Source organism: Triticum dicoccoides, chromosome 6B, assembly GCF_002162155.2.
Source record: "Triticum dicoccoides isolate Atlit2015 ecotype Zavitan chromosome 6B, WEW_v2.0, whole genome shotgun sequence".
In the NCBI taxonomy this organism is placed as follows: domain Eukaryota; kingdom Viridiplantae; phylum Streptophyta; class Magnoliopsida; order Poales; family Poaceae; genus Triticum; species Triticum dicoccoides.
The window spans coordinates 461,819,363-461,832,415 of NC_041391.1; the positions used below are offsets into that span (position 1 = coordinate 461,819,363).

General features: G+C 41.0%; 1 non-coding gene across 1 annotated transcript; it reads left to right on the plus strand.

The window, feature by feature from the left end:
• The first annotated feature begins 6,742 nt into the window (after window positions 1–6,742).
• LOC119326954 lies at window positions 6,743–6,853 on the plus strand. The gene has a single exon (XR_005158296.1). It is a non-coding gene; the product is annotated as a small nucleolar RNA R71 (small nucleolar RNA).
• Window positions 6,854–13,053: the final 6,200 nt, after the last annotated feature.

Genomic DNA, 13,053 nt, shown 5'->3' on the forward strand with positions numbered 1-13,053 from the left:
AAAAGTCAATTTAGTCGACTAAAGTGTAGCTAAATCGGAGCAGCATCGCAAGAAAGAGCAAGAGCGAGAGTAGTAGCGCGAGCAAGAACAATAGCAAGAACAGACCAGGCAGGGGACCGAGAGCAAGAGCAGAGCAGCAGAGTGAGCGAGAGCTAAAGCAGTAGCAGCTCCTACTGATGTGGACGTCGCCGCCGAGGGAGCGACGTCGTGGAGGAAGTGGCCGGCGACGCCGCCTTAGATGGAGCCGCGCCATGTCGGCTTGGGACCAAGCGCCGGCAGCACCGTGAGATCGAATCAAGAAGAAAATGCGGCGATTAGTGTACAACCTCTTTGGTGGCGCCGATTAGGCTGCAGCTTCATCCGAGGAAACAATGATGATGATGCTCTTCCGGTGGTGCAGGTGAAGACAGCGGTGTGGGAATGGATGTGGCATGAAAGACGAGGGGAACGTCGGGGCAACTCCTTGGAGGTGGAGGGTTTACGAAAGACGAGGGGAACGTCAGGTTTTCTCGGCCTCGGTTTACGAATGGGTGGGCGGATGGGATGCCATTGGGGAACCATGGCTTAGAGACGCGCTTGTCCAAAATGTGGTGTAAGTTACGAAAGTACCCCCCCACCGATTTGAGGCGGTTCTTTCGGTTCAGGGGTACCACGGGCATTTCACGTGTCGGGATTTCACAGGAAGTGAGAGTTTTCGCACCCGTTGTAATTTCGGAATAACAAGGCACGGGTTGAGATGGAGGGAGTTGTCGGAGCACAACGAAACAAAAAGGTATATCTTAAATATTTCGGGCTAACAAGGCGCGGGTTGAAGAGGCGGGAGTTTCACAGCACAATAGACTGAGACGCTAGCTTGAATTTTCGGCATAGCAAGGCGCGGCTTAAAATTTCGGAAGAACAAGCTTAACATGTACTAAAAAAAGACAATTTGCACCTCAACACACACAACACACACACAAACACCATTTAGACTAGAGTAAGGTACACGTGCATTGCACGCATGAGATTTGGCAACCAAATTATGAATAAATACCACATTATAGCATGCAAGCTTTGAGTTATATATGCATGATGTAGATGTTCATTTAATTCTTATAGTTCATTTCATTCAAAATCATCTAGTTTTTATAAGAAAGCTAATCTATTTGAAGATTCATGGAATTGTGCGTTGTAAGACATAAAGTAAAAACAAATAATGGCAAATCATGTAGAAAAACATTTGGGCAATTCTGATACGGAAGATTCTAGAACAACTAAGAAGTGCTTGTGTTTTGATGTTTGTGCATTATGCTTAAGTTCAACCATGGAGTCTTCTAGATTATACATGTGGCGAAATCTGGTGGAATCTAGATGATATCCAACTGCCAATAGTGCTCAAATTTGCCATATTTGGACCATCGGATTCGCCTCATCCAACCACCATCTTTCAAAGTTAAAGTTACCCGCACACAATATAAAAAAATATAAAATATAATATATAGGGGTATAGATATAGATATGTGATGCGAAAGCCGCCCATCATCTCCAATTAGAATAGTGTGTCAATGCACGGATGCGACGTGGCCAATGTCTGCCATCGATATCTCAAATTCAAATCAGTTTGACCTTGTTCAATATGTATACATTACAACATGCTCCTTTCCAAACCACACCTCATAGATCTCCATTATATTCAAGCATGCATGGGTTTCAAACATCAGGATCTCTTATTCAAATATTTGAATTCAACTTTACATTGATTATGACCTCACATATTCTTTTACACCCACATAGTAGTCTTCTCTTTATAATTGTACCACTAACTTTCTCTCATGCATGCATGCACACACACTACCAGTTGGCATTATCCATCGCACGCATGCAATCTTTTTCTTCAGGTCGGTCTCCCATGAAGGCACACACCCACACACATCCCCCTCTCCATCATATCGGGCATTCTTTATCTCTCACGCGTGCATGCGCAACGATCGATGTTCCTCTATGTATGTGTGTATATAGCTAGGTCTTTCATAGTTTTCCACACAAACCGATCAATCGATATATCCAGTGAGGTCTCACCCTCTTTCTCACATCCACATCAATCAATCTATACCTCTCTATATAGGATTAACATATATAGCTAATACACCCACATTAATTATATATCCAACGTCCCCCTCTCATCATCCATGCCTTCCACTTAATCTCTCAGACGCGTGCACAATGGCGAAGACGGGGGGCAGTAAGGGCCCTGCCCCCCCTAACATCACTATATATCGAGGCTAATATGAATGTGATCATTAGATAATTGCTGCTAAAAATGGTTTAATTTCATGAATTGACCCTCCTCGTAAAGTATTAGCAATGCTTGGACCCCTAGCTCATTTATTTTTCATGGATCCGCCATTGCATGCAACAGCGCACGTGTTCGCCCCCTCTCTCTAAATATCGATCTCGCACTTGTGCATTCCTTCATAGTCTCCCTCCACTCGGCCCCTCGCACCATCTTCTAGCCCCCACCGGATCTTGCCACATGTACAATCTAGCAGACTCCATGGTTCAACTTAAGCATAATGCACAAACCTCAAAACAACAGTGGTTCTCTTTTGTTCTAGAATCGTCCGTATCATAACTGCCCAAACTTTTTTTCTAGTTGAATTGCCATTATGTGTTTTTACTTTATGCTTTACAACGCACAATTCCATGAATCATAAAATAGATTAAGGGCTTCTTTGATTCAAAGGATTCTCAAAGGAATTTTGGAGGATTCTAATCATTAGGAATTTTTCCTATCTTGGTTGTTTGATTCGTAGGATTGTAAACCATAGGAATGTTTCCATATGATTCATTTGCACTAGATTTCATAGGAAACATCCCATCCACTCAAACCTCTTTGAAAGAATTCTGCGTTTTTTCTATGCACAATCAAACACTCGTACAATCCTGTAGGATTCAAGACGACATTCCACTATAATCCCATGTTTTTCCTATTCCCGCGTTCTTAGCTTTCTTATAAAAACTAATTGCTTTTGAATGAGATGAACTATAAGAATTAAACGAAGGGCTACCTCAGGCATATATGACTCAGAGCTTACATGCTATAGTGTGGTATTTATTCATAATTTGGTTGCAAAATCGGATGCGTGCAATGCACGTGTACCTTACTAGTACTTCGAGTATGTGCAAAACACGTAAATTAGAATACCAATGGCACGCTACACAGTGTCCCTCTTACAGTTCATGAAGCCACGTGGCACATGTGGAGGCGTTGTCGCGACTTCCTTGCGTGGATTGATCACAGTGACGTGCTGCTGGTTCCAGAAGAATGTACTCGTCCTCCCTGAGCCATACTGGCGGTACATGCACGAAGCGAAGATATGCACGCACGCCACGCACGAACTCATTCCCTCGCACGCTAATACGTCCATTTTGCATCATGCTTTTATATTAATATTTATTGCATTATGGGCTGTTATTACACATTATATCTCAATACTTATGGCTATTCTCTCTTATTTTACAAGGTTTACCATGAAGAGGGGGAATGCCGGCAGCTGGGATTCTGGCTGGAAAAGGAGCAAACGTTGGAAACCTATTCTACACAGCTCCAAAAGTCCTGATACTCCACGAAACAACTTTTTGGAGCTAATAAGAATTTCTGAGCGAAAGAAATAGGCCAGGGGGCCCACACCCTATCCAGGAGACAGGGGGGTGCCCACCCCCAATAGGGCGCGCCCCCTATCTCCTGGGCCCCCTGGTGGGCCTCCGGTGTCCATCTTATGCTATATCATCACTTTTACCCTGGAAAAAATCGGGGGCAAGCTTACGGGACGAAACTCCGCCGCCACAAGGCGGAACCTTGGCGGAATCAATCTAGGGCTCTGGCGGAGCTGTTCTGCCGGGGACACTTCCCTCCAGGAGGGGAAAATCATCACTAACGTCATTACCAACGATCCTCTCATCGGGAGGGGGTCAATCTCCATCAACCTCTTCACCAGCACCATCTCCTCTCAAAACCCTAGTTCATCTATTGTATCCAATCTTGTATCAAAACCACAAATTGGTACCTATGGGTTGCTAGTAGTGTTGATTACTCTTTGTAGTTGATGTTAATTGATTTAGTTGGTGGAAGATCATATGGTCAGATCCTTTATGCATATTATTACTCCTCTGATTATGAACATGAATATGCTTTCTGAGTAGTTACGTTTGTTCCTGAGGACATGGGTGAAGTCTTGCTATTAGTAGTCATGTGAATTTGGTATTCGTTCGATATTTTGATGAGATGTATGTTGTCTTTTCCTCTAGTGGTGTTATGTGAACGTCGACTACATGACACTTCACCATTATTTGGGCCTAGAGGAAGGCATGGGGAAGTAATAAGTAGATGATGGGTTGCTAGAGTGGCAGAACCTTAAACTCTAGTTTATGTGTTGCTTCGTTAAGGGCTGTTTGGATCCATACGCTTAATATTGTGGTTAGGCTTACCTTAATACTTCTTTTTGTAGTTGCGGATGCTTGCAATAGGGGTTAATCATAAGTGGGATGCTTCTCCAAGTTAGGGCAGTACCCAAGTACCTGATAAGTACATTTCCTATTCATATTTTGGCACACAAACACACCATTTATTGTGATCCAACGATCCATTCTTGTTATGAACTATGATATATTTGAATGAAAATCATATAAAAGATCATTTACTCGTCATTTGATTATTTTGCAGAAAAGTGTGCAAAGGCACTATAAACTTCTAGATTCGGACAAATTGGCTATTGAGAAGAGAGAAGGGCAGGAAAGAAGTGAAGAAAGGGACTTAAGCGAGAAGAATTGAAGTAATCAAGGGGCCAAGCTATAGATGGCAGGACCAACTTGGGAAGAAAGAAGAGAAATAGCAGGGCCAAATCGTAAAGTGGCAGAATAGAGGAGGGGATCAAAATCCCTAGCGCAGCCTCAATTCCCTCGGGGCCTGGCACACATCTCCTTCTCCACCTCCGGCCGCCACCACCTGCTGCTGCTCTTCTTTCAACCCCGTGTTGTCGCCCTTCTTCTCTTCCTACTGTCACTACTCCATCTCCAGCGCCCCTTGCTGTTGTTGCCTTAACCTGCTGCTTCTTCCTCTCTGAATCCCTACTGCTGCTGCTCTTCTTCTTCTTCCCAAACCTTGCTGCTGCTGCTTCTCTCCCGCGCCCCTTGCTGTTCCTCACTTGCTGAACCTCTGTTCTGAACCTCCTCCTTCTGCTGCTCCTTGTGTGTGTGTAATTCATAAAAAACATATTGTTGTGTCCAGTGAACAATTAGTGTTGAGACTTGTTCAATTGCAAACTGTTTTGTGCTAGATTTATATGTAACTGTCAGTTCGTGGGTTGTATCGATTCAGATTACTACCTGTGATTTTATTTTGTAGTGAGACTGCTCTTTGTGAAGTCAGAGGTGTGATTGTTTTTAATCTCAAGTTCAATGTGGTAGCTATGTACCAGTGACATATGTGACATGTATATGTGATGTGAAATAATTGTATGTTGTCCCTAATCTTGTTCCTTCCGCGTGTCTTATACTTGCTAGTTTTATATACATATACGTGTTCTTGTCTTGTTAGTTCCCTTTGTTGAAGTTGTCCCCCTGTAGTTTTTATTTCTCAAGTTCTAGGAAAACACCAAAAAGATAGTGAGTAATATCTGAACCTCCCTTTGCTATTTTGCGTTTTCTTTGTGGATTATCTTCGGGAACAATCATTGTTAGTTTAGATTCTTATTTTCTGCATTTATCTCTTAAAATTGTGCTACCTAGCTTTAGCCGAGCATAGTCGTAGTCGCCTAGTCCCTGTGGAGTACACGACATCCGTAGTTTGGGCATAAAAACCTCGCTATACTTACAATTGATCAACCTGAAAGAACACTCAAAAACCAAGCCAATACAAGTGACAGAGAGAATGCCCTATAAGTCATCGATAGAGTACCCTATCATATAAGTATATCTATTGAGCAAATCAGGAACATGTATCAACAACAAGTCACATGGTGCATAGGCAATATCAGCGATATGACATGTCTTGTCCAGAAAGCTGAGATCATACCTGAGATAGTTAGGAAGAAGCTTCAGGACTACCTCAATTGAAGATACCAAGTGAGGTGTGGTAGTAGAAATTTCAACCGGACTTGTGTCAACAAGTGAAATAGTAGAGCTTGGCTCCTTGACATCTGAATCCACCTCACCATACTCAACCATGAAGCTCTCCATCTTAGACTCCAGTGTTGAGGAAACAATGCAGATAACATCATCGAAGGTGAACTTCTCCATATCTGGCTGTAGCAACACATGATCAATATCAACTAAGGGTGACTCCTCAATATCAAAAACAACTAACTGCAGCTCTGGCTCATCCATGGAAGAATCATCACAATGCAAAACCGAATCTCCAACACTAGTATTCATATGATCTGTAGCGTGTGTGTCAACTAGAATGGTGTCATCATCGTCAAAGATAATCCATCCAAGCTCGATCTTGTCACACTGAGATAGAGGTTCAGGGTTCTGTGTAAGAATTGGTGGCTGAGGTGTAGTGATTTGTTGCAAGCAAACCAATGAATCATACGTGGGCTTCTTATTGTACCATTGAAGTTGGTGGAAAGCTATGCTCTCAATCAGCAGAAAAGCTTCATCAAGTGTCTTGTTTGTAATAGCTCCACCCGCTGCCATATCGACATAAGCTCGAGTGCTCGAAGTCAATCCTCTATAGAATATCTGCAACTCTAACCATCTCTCGAGCCCATGATTACGACATCTCCTGAATAAGGCTTTGTATCTCTCCCAAGCATCATTCAAGCTCTCGCCTTCGCGCTGAACAAAATTGAAGATCTCACCTCGAATTGCGGACTGCTTGTGCAGTGGGAAATATTTATCCAAGAAAGCTCGTGATATCTCATTCCAACCGAATGATCTTGATGGCAAGGATCGATACCAAGCACGAGCACCATCTCGGAGAGAGAATGTGAATAGCATGCACTTGATAGCTTCTTGAGGAACTCAATGGTACTTTACTGTATCTGAATACTCCATGACTCGGAGCAAGTGCTCGTAAGGATCTTCATTAGGCAACCCTCCAAACTGATGTTGTTGAACCAAAGCAATAAGACCAGGCTTTAGCTCAAAATTTTCCACCTCAAAAGACGGCCAAAGTGGCCCTGTGAAATAGCATTGGCTGCTTGGCATCCAAACATCATGAAGCATCGCCATATCTCCGCCAAGTGTAACTATCAATCAACCTGTAAATAGTTCAGATTTCCTACGCACACTCATAAACAGTAAATACTAGTCAGAATGTTAGTATCCCAATAAGCCGAAGCAACAACAACGAAAAAAAATAAAAGAAACGTAGAAAATGAAATACATGACGAATTAAACACGGAACTAAAATAAACCTAGTCTATAGCCTAACACGGTCACTTGACGCTAGTCCCCGGCAACGGCGCTAAAATGATCAATTGTAAGTATAGCGAGGTTTTTACGCCCCAAACTACGGATGTCGTGTACTCCACAGGGACTAGGCAACGACGACTATTTTCGGCTAAAGCTAGGTAGCACAATTTTAAGAGATAAATGCAGAAAATAAGAACCTAAACTAACAATGATTGTTCCCGAAGATAATCCACAGAGATAATGCAAAATAGCAAAGGGAGGTTCAGATATTACTCACTATCATTTTGGTGTTTTCCTAGAACTTGAGAAATAAAAACTATAGGGGGACAACTTCAACAAAGGGAACTAACAAGACAAGAACACATATATGTATATAAAACTAGCAAGTATAAGACACGCGGAAGGAACAAGATTAGGGACATCATACAATTATTTCACATCACATATACATGTCACATATGTCACTGGTACATAGCTAGCACATTGAACTTGAGATTAAAAACAATCACACCTCTGACTTAACAAAGAGCAGTCTCATTACAAAATAAAATCACATGTAGTAGTCTGAATCGATACAACCCACGAACTAACAGTTACATATAAATCTAGCACAAAATAGTTTGCAATTGAACAAGTCTCAACACTAATTGTTCACTGGACACAACAATATGTTTTTTATGAATTACACACACACAAGGAGTAGTAGAAGGAGGAGGTTCAGAATAGAGGTTCAGCAAGTGAGGAATAGCAAGGGGCATGGGAGAGAAGTAGCAGCAGCAGCAAGGTTTGGGAAGAAGAAGAAGAGCAGCAGTAGTAGGGATTTAGAGAGGAAGAAGCAGCAGGTTGAGGCAACAGCAGCAAGGGGCGCTGGAGATGGAGTAGTGATAGTAGGAAGAGAAGAAGGGCGGCAGCACGGGGTTCAGAGAAGAGCAGCAGCAGGTGGTGGCGGCCAGAGGTGGAGAAGGAGATGTGTGCCAGGCCCCGAGGGAATTGAGGTTGCGCTAGGGATTTTGATCCCCTCCTCTGTTCTGCCACTTTACGATTTAGCCCTGCTATTTCTCTTATTTCTTCCCATGTTGGTCCTGCCATCTATAGCTTGGCCCCTTGATTACTTCAATTCTTCTCGCTCAAGTCCCTTTCTTCACTTCTTTCCTGCCCTTCTCTCTTCTAAATAGCCAATTTGTCCGAATCTTGAAGTTTATAGTGCCTTTGCGCACTTTTCTGCAAAATAATCAAATGACGAGTAAATGATCTTTGATATGATTTTCATTCAAATGTATCATAGTTCATAGCAAGAATGGATCGTTGGATCACAATAAATGGTGTGTTTGTGTGCCAAAATATGAATAGGAAATGTACTTATCAATACCGGTCCACCCACATATCAAATTATCAAAGTATCGAACGCGAATCATATGAACGTGATGAAAACTAGCTTGACGATAATTCCCAATGTGTCTTCGGGAGCTCCTTCCTCATTATTAGAATTTGTCCAGGCTTATCCTTTGCTACATAAAGGATTAGGCCACCTTGCTGCACTTTATTTACTTTTTACTCGTTACCATTTATCTTATTACAAAACAATCTATCACCTACAATTTCAATGCTTGCAGAGAAAACCTTACTGAAAACCGCTTATCATTTCCTTCTGCTCCTCATTGGGTTGAACACTCTTACTTATCAAAAGGACTACAATAGATCCCCTGCACTTGTGGGTCATCAAGACTCTTTTCTGGTGCTGTTGCCAGGGAGTGTAGCGCTTTTGGTGAGTGGAACTTGGTAAGGAAACATTTATATAGTGTGCTAAAATTTTCTGTTACTTGTCTCTATGGAAACTAATCCTTTGAGGGGCTTATTTGGGGTATCTTCACCCCAACCAGAAGAGCAAAGAGTTGCTCCTCAACCTACTGAACTTTATGAAAATATTTACTTTGAGATTCCTTCGGGTATGATAGAAAAACTGCTAGCTAATCCATTTGCAGGAGACGGAACATTGCATCCCGATTTACACCTTATCTTTGTGGATGAAGTTTGTGGATTATTTAAGCTTGCTGGTATTCCTGATGATGTTGTCAAAAGGAAGGTCTTCCCTTTTTTCTTTGAAGGGAGATGCATTGACATGGTATAGGCTATGTGATGATACGAGATCTTGGAATTATAAGCGATTGAAGTTGGAATTTCACCAGAAGTTCTATCCTATGGATCTTGTTCATCGTGATCGTAATTACATATATAATTTCTGGCCTCCCGAAGGAGAAAGGATTGCTCAAGCTTGGGGGAGGCTTAAGTCAATGTTATACTCATGCCCCAATCATGAGCTCTCTCGGGAAATGATTATTCAGAACTTTTATGCTTGGCTTTCTCTTGATAATCGCAATCTATTCGATACTTCCTATGCTGGTTCTTATATGCTGAAGACTATTGATTTTAAATGGGACTTATTGGAAAGAATTAAACGCAACTCTGAAGATTCGGGTTCCTACGATGGTAAGGAGTCGGGTATGACACCTAAGTTCGATTGTGTTAAATCTTTTATGGATACCGATACTTTCCGTGGATTTAGCTCTAAGTATGGACTTGACTGTGAGATAGTAGCTACTTTTTGTGAATCTTTTGCTACTCACGTTGATCTCCCTAAAGAGAAGTGGTTTACATATAATCCTCCTGTTGAAGTGAAAGTAGTTGCACCTATTACAGTCGAAGAAAAGACTATTACCTATAGTGATCCTATTATTCCTACTGCTTATGTTGAAAAACCTCCTTTTCCTGTTAGGATAAAAGATCATGCTAATGCATCGATTGTTGTTCGTAAGAGTAATACTAGGACTTATACACCTCCTGAGAAAATTAATGTTGAACCTAGTATTGCTATGGTTAAAGATCTCTTGGATGAGGATTTAGATGGGCATGTTATTTCTTTCGTGGGTGAAACTGCTAATATTGCTAGACCTGATACTAAGACACGTAGACCTGTCGTAGGCATGCCTATTATTTCGGTTAAAATAGGAGATCATTGTTATCATGGCTTATGTGATATGGGTGCTAGTGCTAGTGCAATACCTTATGATCTTTATAAAGAAATTATGCATGACATTGCACCCGTTGAATTAGAAGACATTGATGTTACTATTAAGCTTGCTAATAGGGATACCATTAAACCTATTGGGATTGTTAGAGATGTTCAGGTTTTGTGTGGGAAGGTTAAATACCTTGCTGATTTTCTTGTTCTTGGTTCCCCACAAGATGATTTTTGTCCCATTATTTTTGGTAGACCCTTCTTGAATACTGTTAGTGCTAGGATTAATTGTGAAAAGAATATTGTCACAGTTGGCATAGATGGTATGTCTCATGAGTTTAATTTTGCTAAGTTTAGTAGACAACCTTGTGAAAGGGAAACACCTAGTAAGGATGAGATTATTGGTCTTGCTTCCATTGTTGTTCCTCCAACTGATCTGTTGGAACAATATTTCTTAGACCATGAAAACGATATGTTTATGAAGGAAAGGGAAGAAATAGATGAAGTGTTCCTTAAACAGGAACCTATGCAGAAAAACAACCTTCCTGTTGAAATTCTTGGGGATCCCCCTCCACCCAAGGGTGATCCCGTGTTTGAACTCAAACCTTTACCTGATAATCTGAAGTATGCTTATCTTGATGAAAAAGAAATATATCATGTTATTATTAGTGCTAACCTTTCAGAGAAAGAAGAAGAAAGATTATTGAAAACTCTGAAGAAGCACCGAGCCGCTATTGGATATACTCTGGATGATCTTAAGGGCATTAGTCCCACATTATGTCAGCACAAAATTTCAGTGGAGAAAGATGCCAAACCAGTTAGAGATCCTCAAAGACGATTAAATCCCAAGATGAAGGAAGTGGTAAGAAAGGAGATACTAAAGCTCCTTGAGGCAGGTATTATTTATCCCATTGCTGATAGTGAATGGGTAAGCCCTGTCCATTGTGTCCCTAAAAAGGGAGGTATTTCCGTTGTTCCTAATGATAAAGATGAATTGATCCCGCAAAGAATTATTACGGGTTATAGGATGGTAATTGATTTCTGTAAGTTAAATAAAGCTACTAAGAAAGATCATTACCCTTTACCTTTCATTGATCAAATGCTAGAAAGGCTATCCAAACACACACTTTTTTGCTTTCTAGATGGTTATTCTAGCTTCTCTCAAATACCTATGTCAGCTAAGGATCAATCTAAAACTACTTTTACTTGCCCTTTTGGTACTTTTGCTTATAGACGTATGCCTTTTGGTTTATTTAATGCACCCGCTACCTTTCAAAGATGCATGATGGCTATATTCTCTGATTTTTGTGAAAAGATTTGTGAGGTATTCATGGATGACTTCTCTGTTTATGGATCCTCTTTATATAATTGTTTGAGCAACCTTGATCGAATTTTGCCGAGATGCGAAGACACTAGTCTCGTCCTGAATTGGGAAAAGTGTCACTTTATGGTTAATGAAGGCATTGTCTTGGGGCACAAGATCTCCGAGAGAGGTATTGAAGTTGATAAAGCCAAAGTTGATGCTATTGAAAAGATGCCATGTCCCAAGGACATAAAAGGTATAAGAAGTTTCCTTCGTCATGCCGGTTTTTATAGGAGGTTCATTAAGGACTTTTCTAAAATCTCTAGGCCTCTGACTAATTTATTGCAAAAAGATATCCCTTTTGTCTTTGATGATGATTGTGTAGAAGCATTTGAAACACTTAAGAAAGCTTTGATCACTGCACCCATTGTTCAACCGCCTGATTGGAATTTACCTTTTGAAATTATGTGCGATGCTAGTGATTATGATGTAGGTGCTGTTTTAGGGCAAAGAGTCGATAAGAAATAGAATGTTATCCAATATGCTAGTAAGACTCTTGATACTGGCCAGAGAAATTATGCTACTACTGAAAAAGAGTTCTTAGCAGTTGTGTTTGCATGTGATAAGTTTAGACCTTATATTGTCGATTCCAAAGTTACTACTCACACTGATCATGCTGCTATTAAATACCTTATGGAAAAGAAAGATGCTAAGCCTAGACTCATTAGGTGGGTTCTCTTGCTCCAAGAATTTGACTTGCATATTATTGATAGAAAGGGAGCTGAGAACCCCGTTGCAGATAACTTGTCTAGGTTAGAGAATGTTCTTGATGACCCACTGCCTATTAATGATAGCTTTCCTGATGAACAATTAGCGGTCGTCAATGCTTCTCGTACTTCTCCTTGGTATGCTGATTATGCTAATTACATTGTTGCTAAATTTATACCGCCTAGCTTCACATACCAGCAAAAGAAAAAGTTCTTTTATGATTTAAGACATTATTTATGGGATGATCCACACCTTTATAAAGAAGGAGTAGATGGTGTTATTAGACATTGTGTGCCTTAGCATGAATAGGAATAGATTCTACGTAAGTGTCACTCTGAATCTTATGGAGGACACCACGCTGGAGATAGAACTGCACACAAGGTACTACAATCTAGTTTTTATTGGCCTACTCTCTTCAAAGATGCTCGTAAGTTTGTCTTATCTTGTGGTGAATGTCAAAGAATAGGTAACATTAGTAGACGTCAAGAAATGCCTATGAATTATTCTCTTGTTATTGAACCATTTGATGTTTGGGGCTTTGATTATATGGGACCTTTTCCTGCCTCCAATG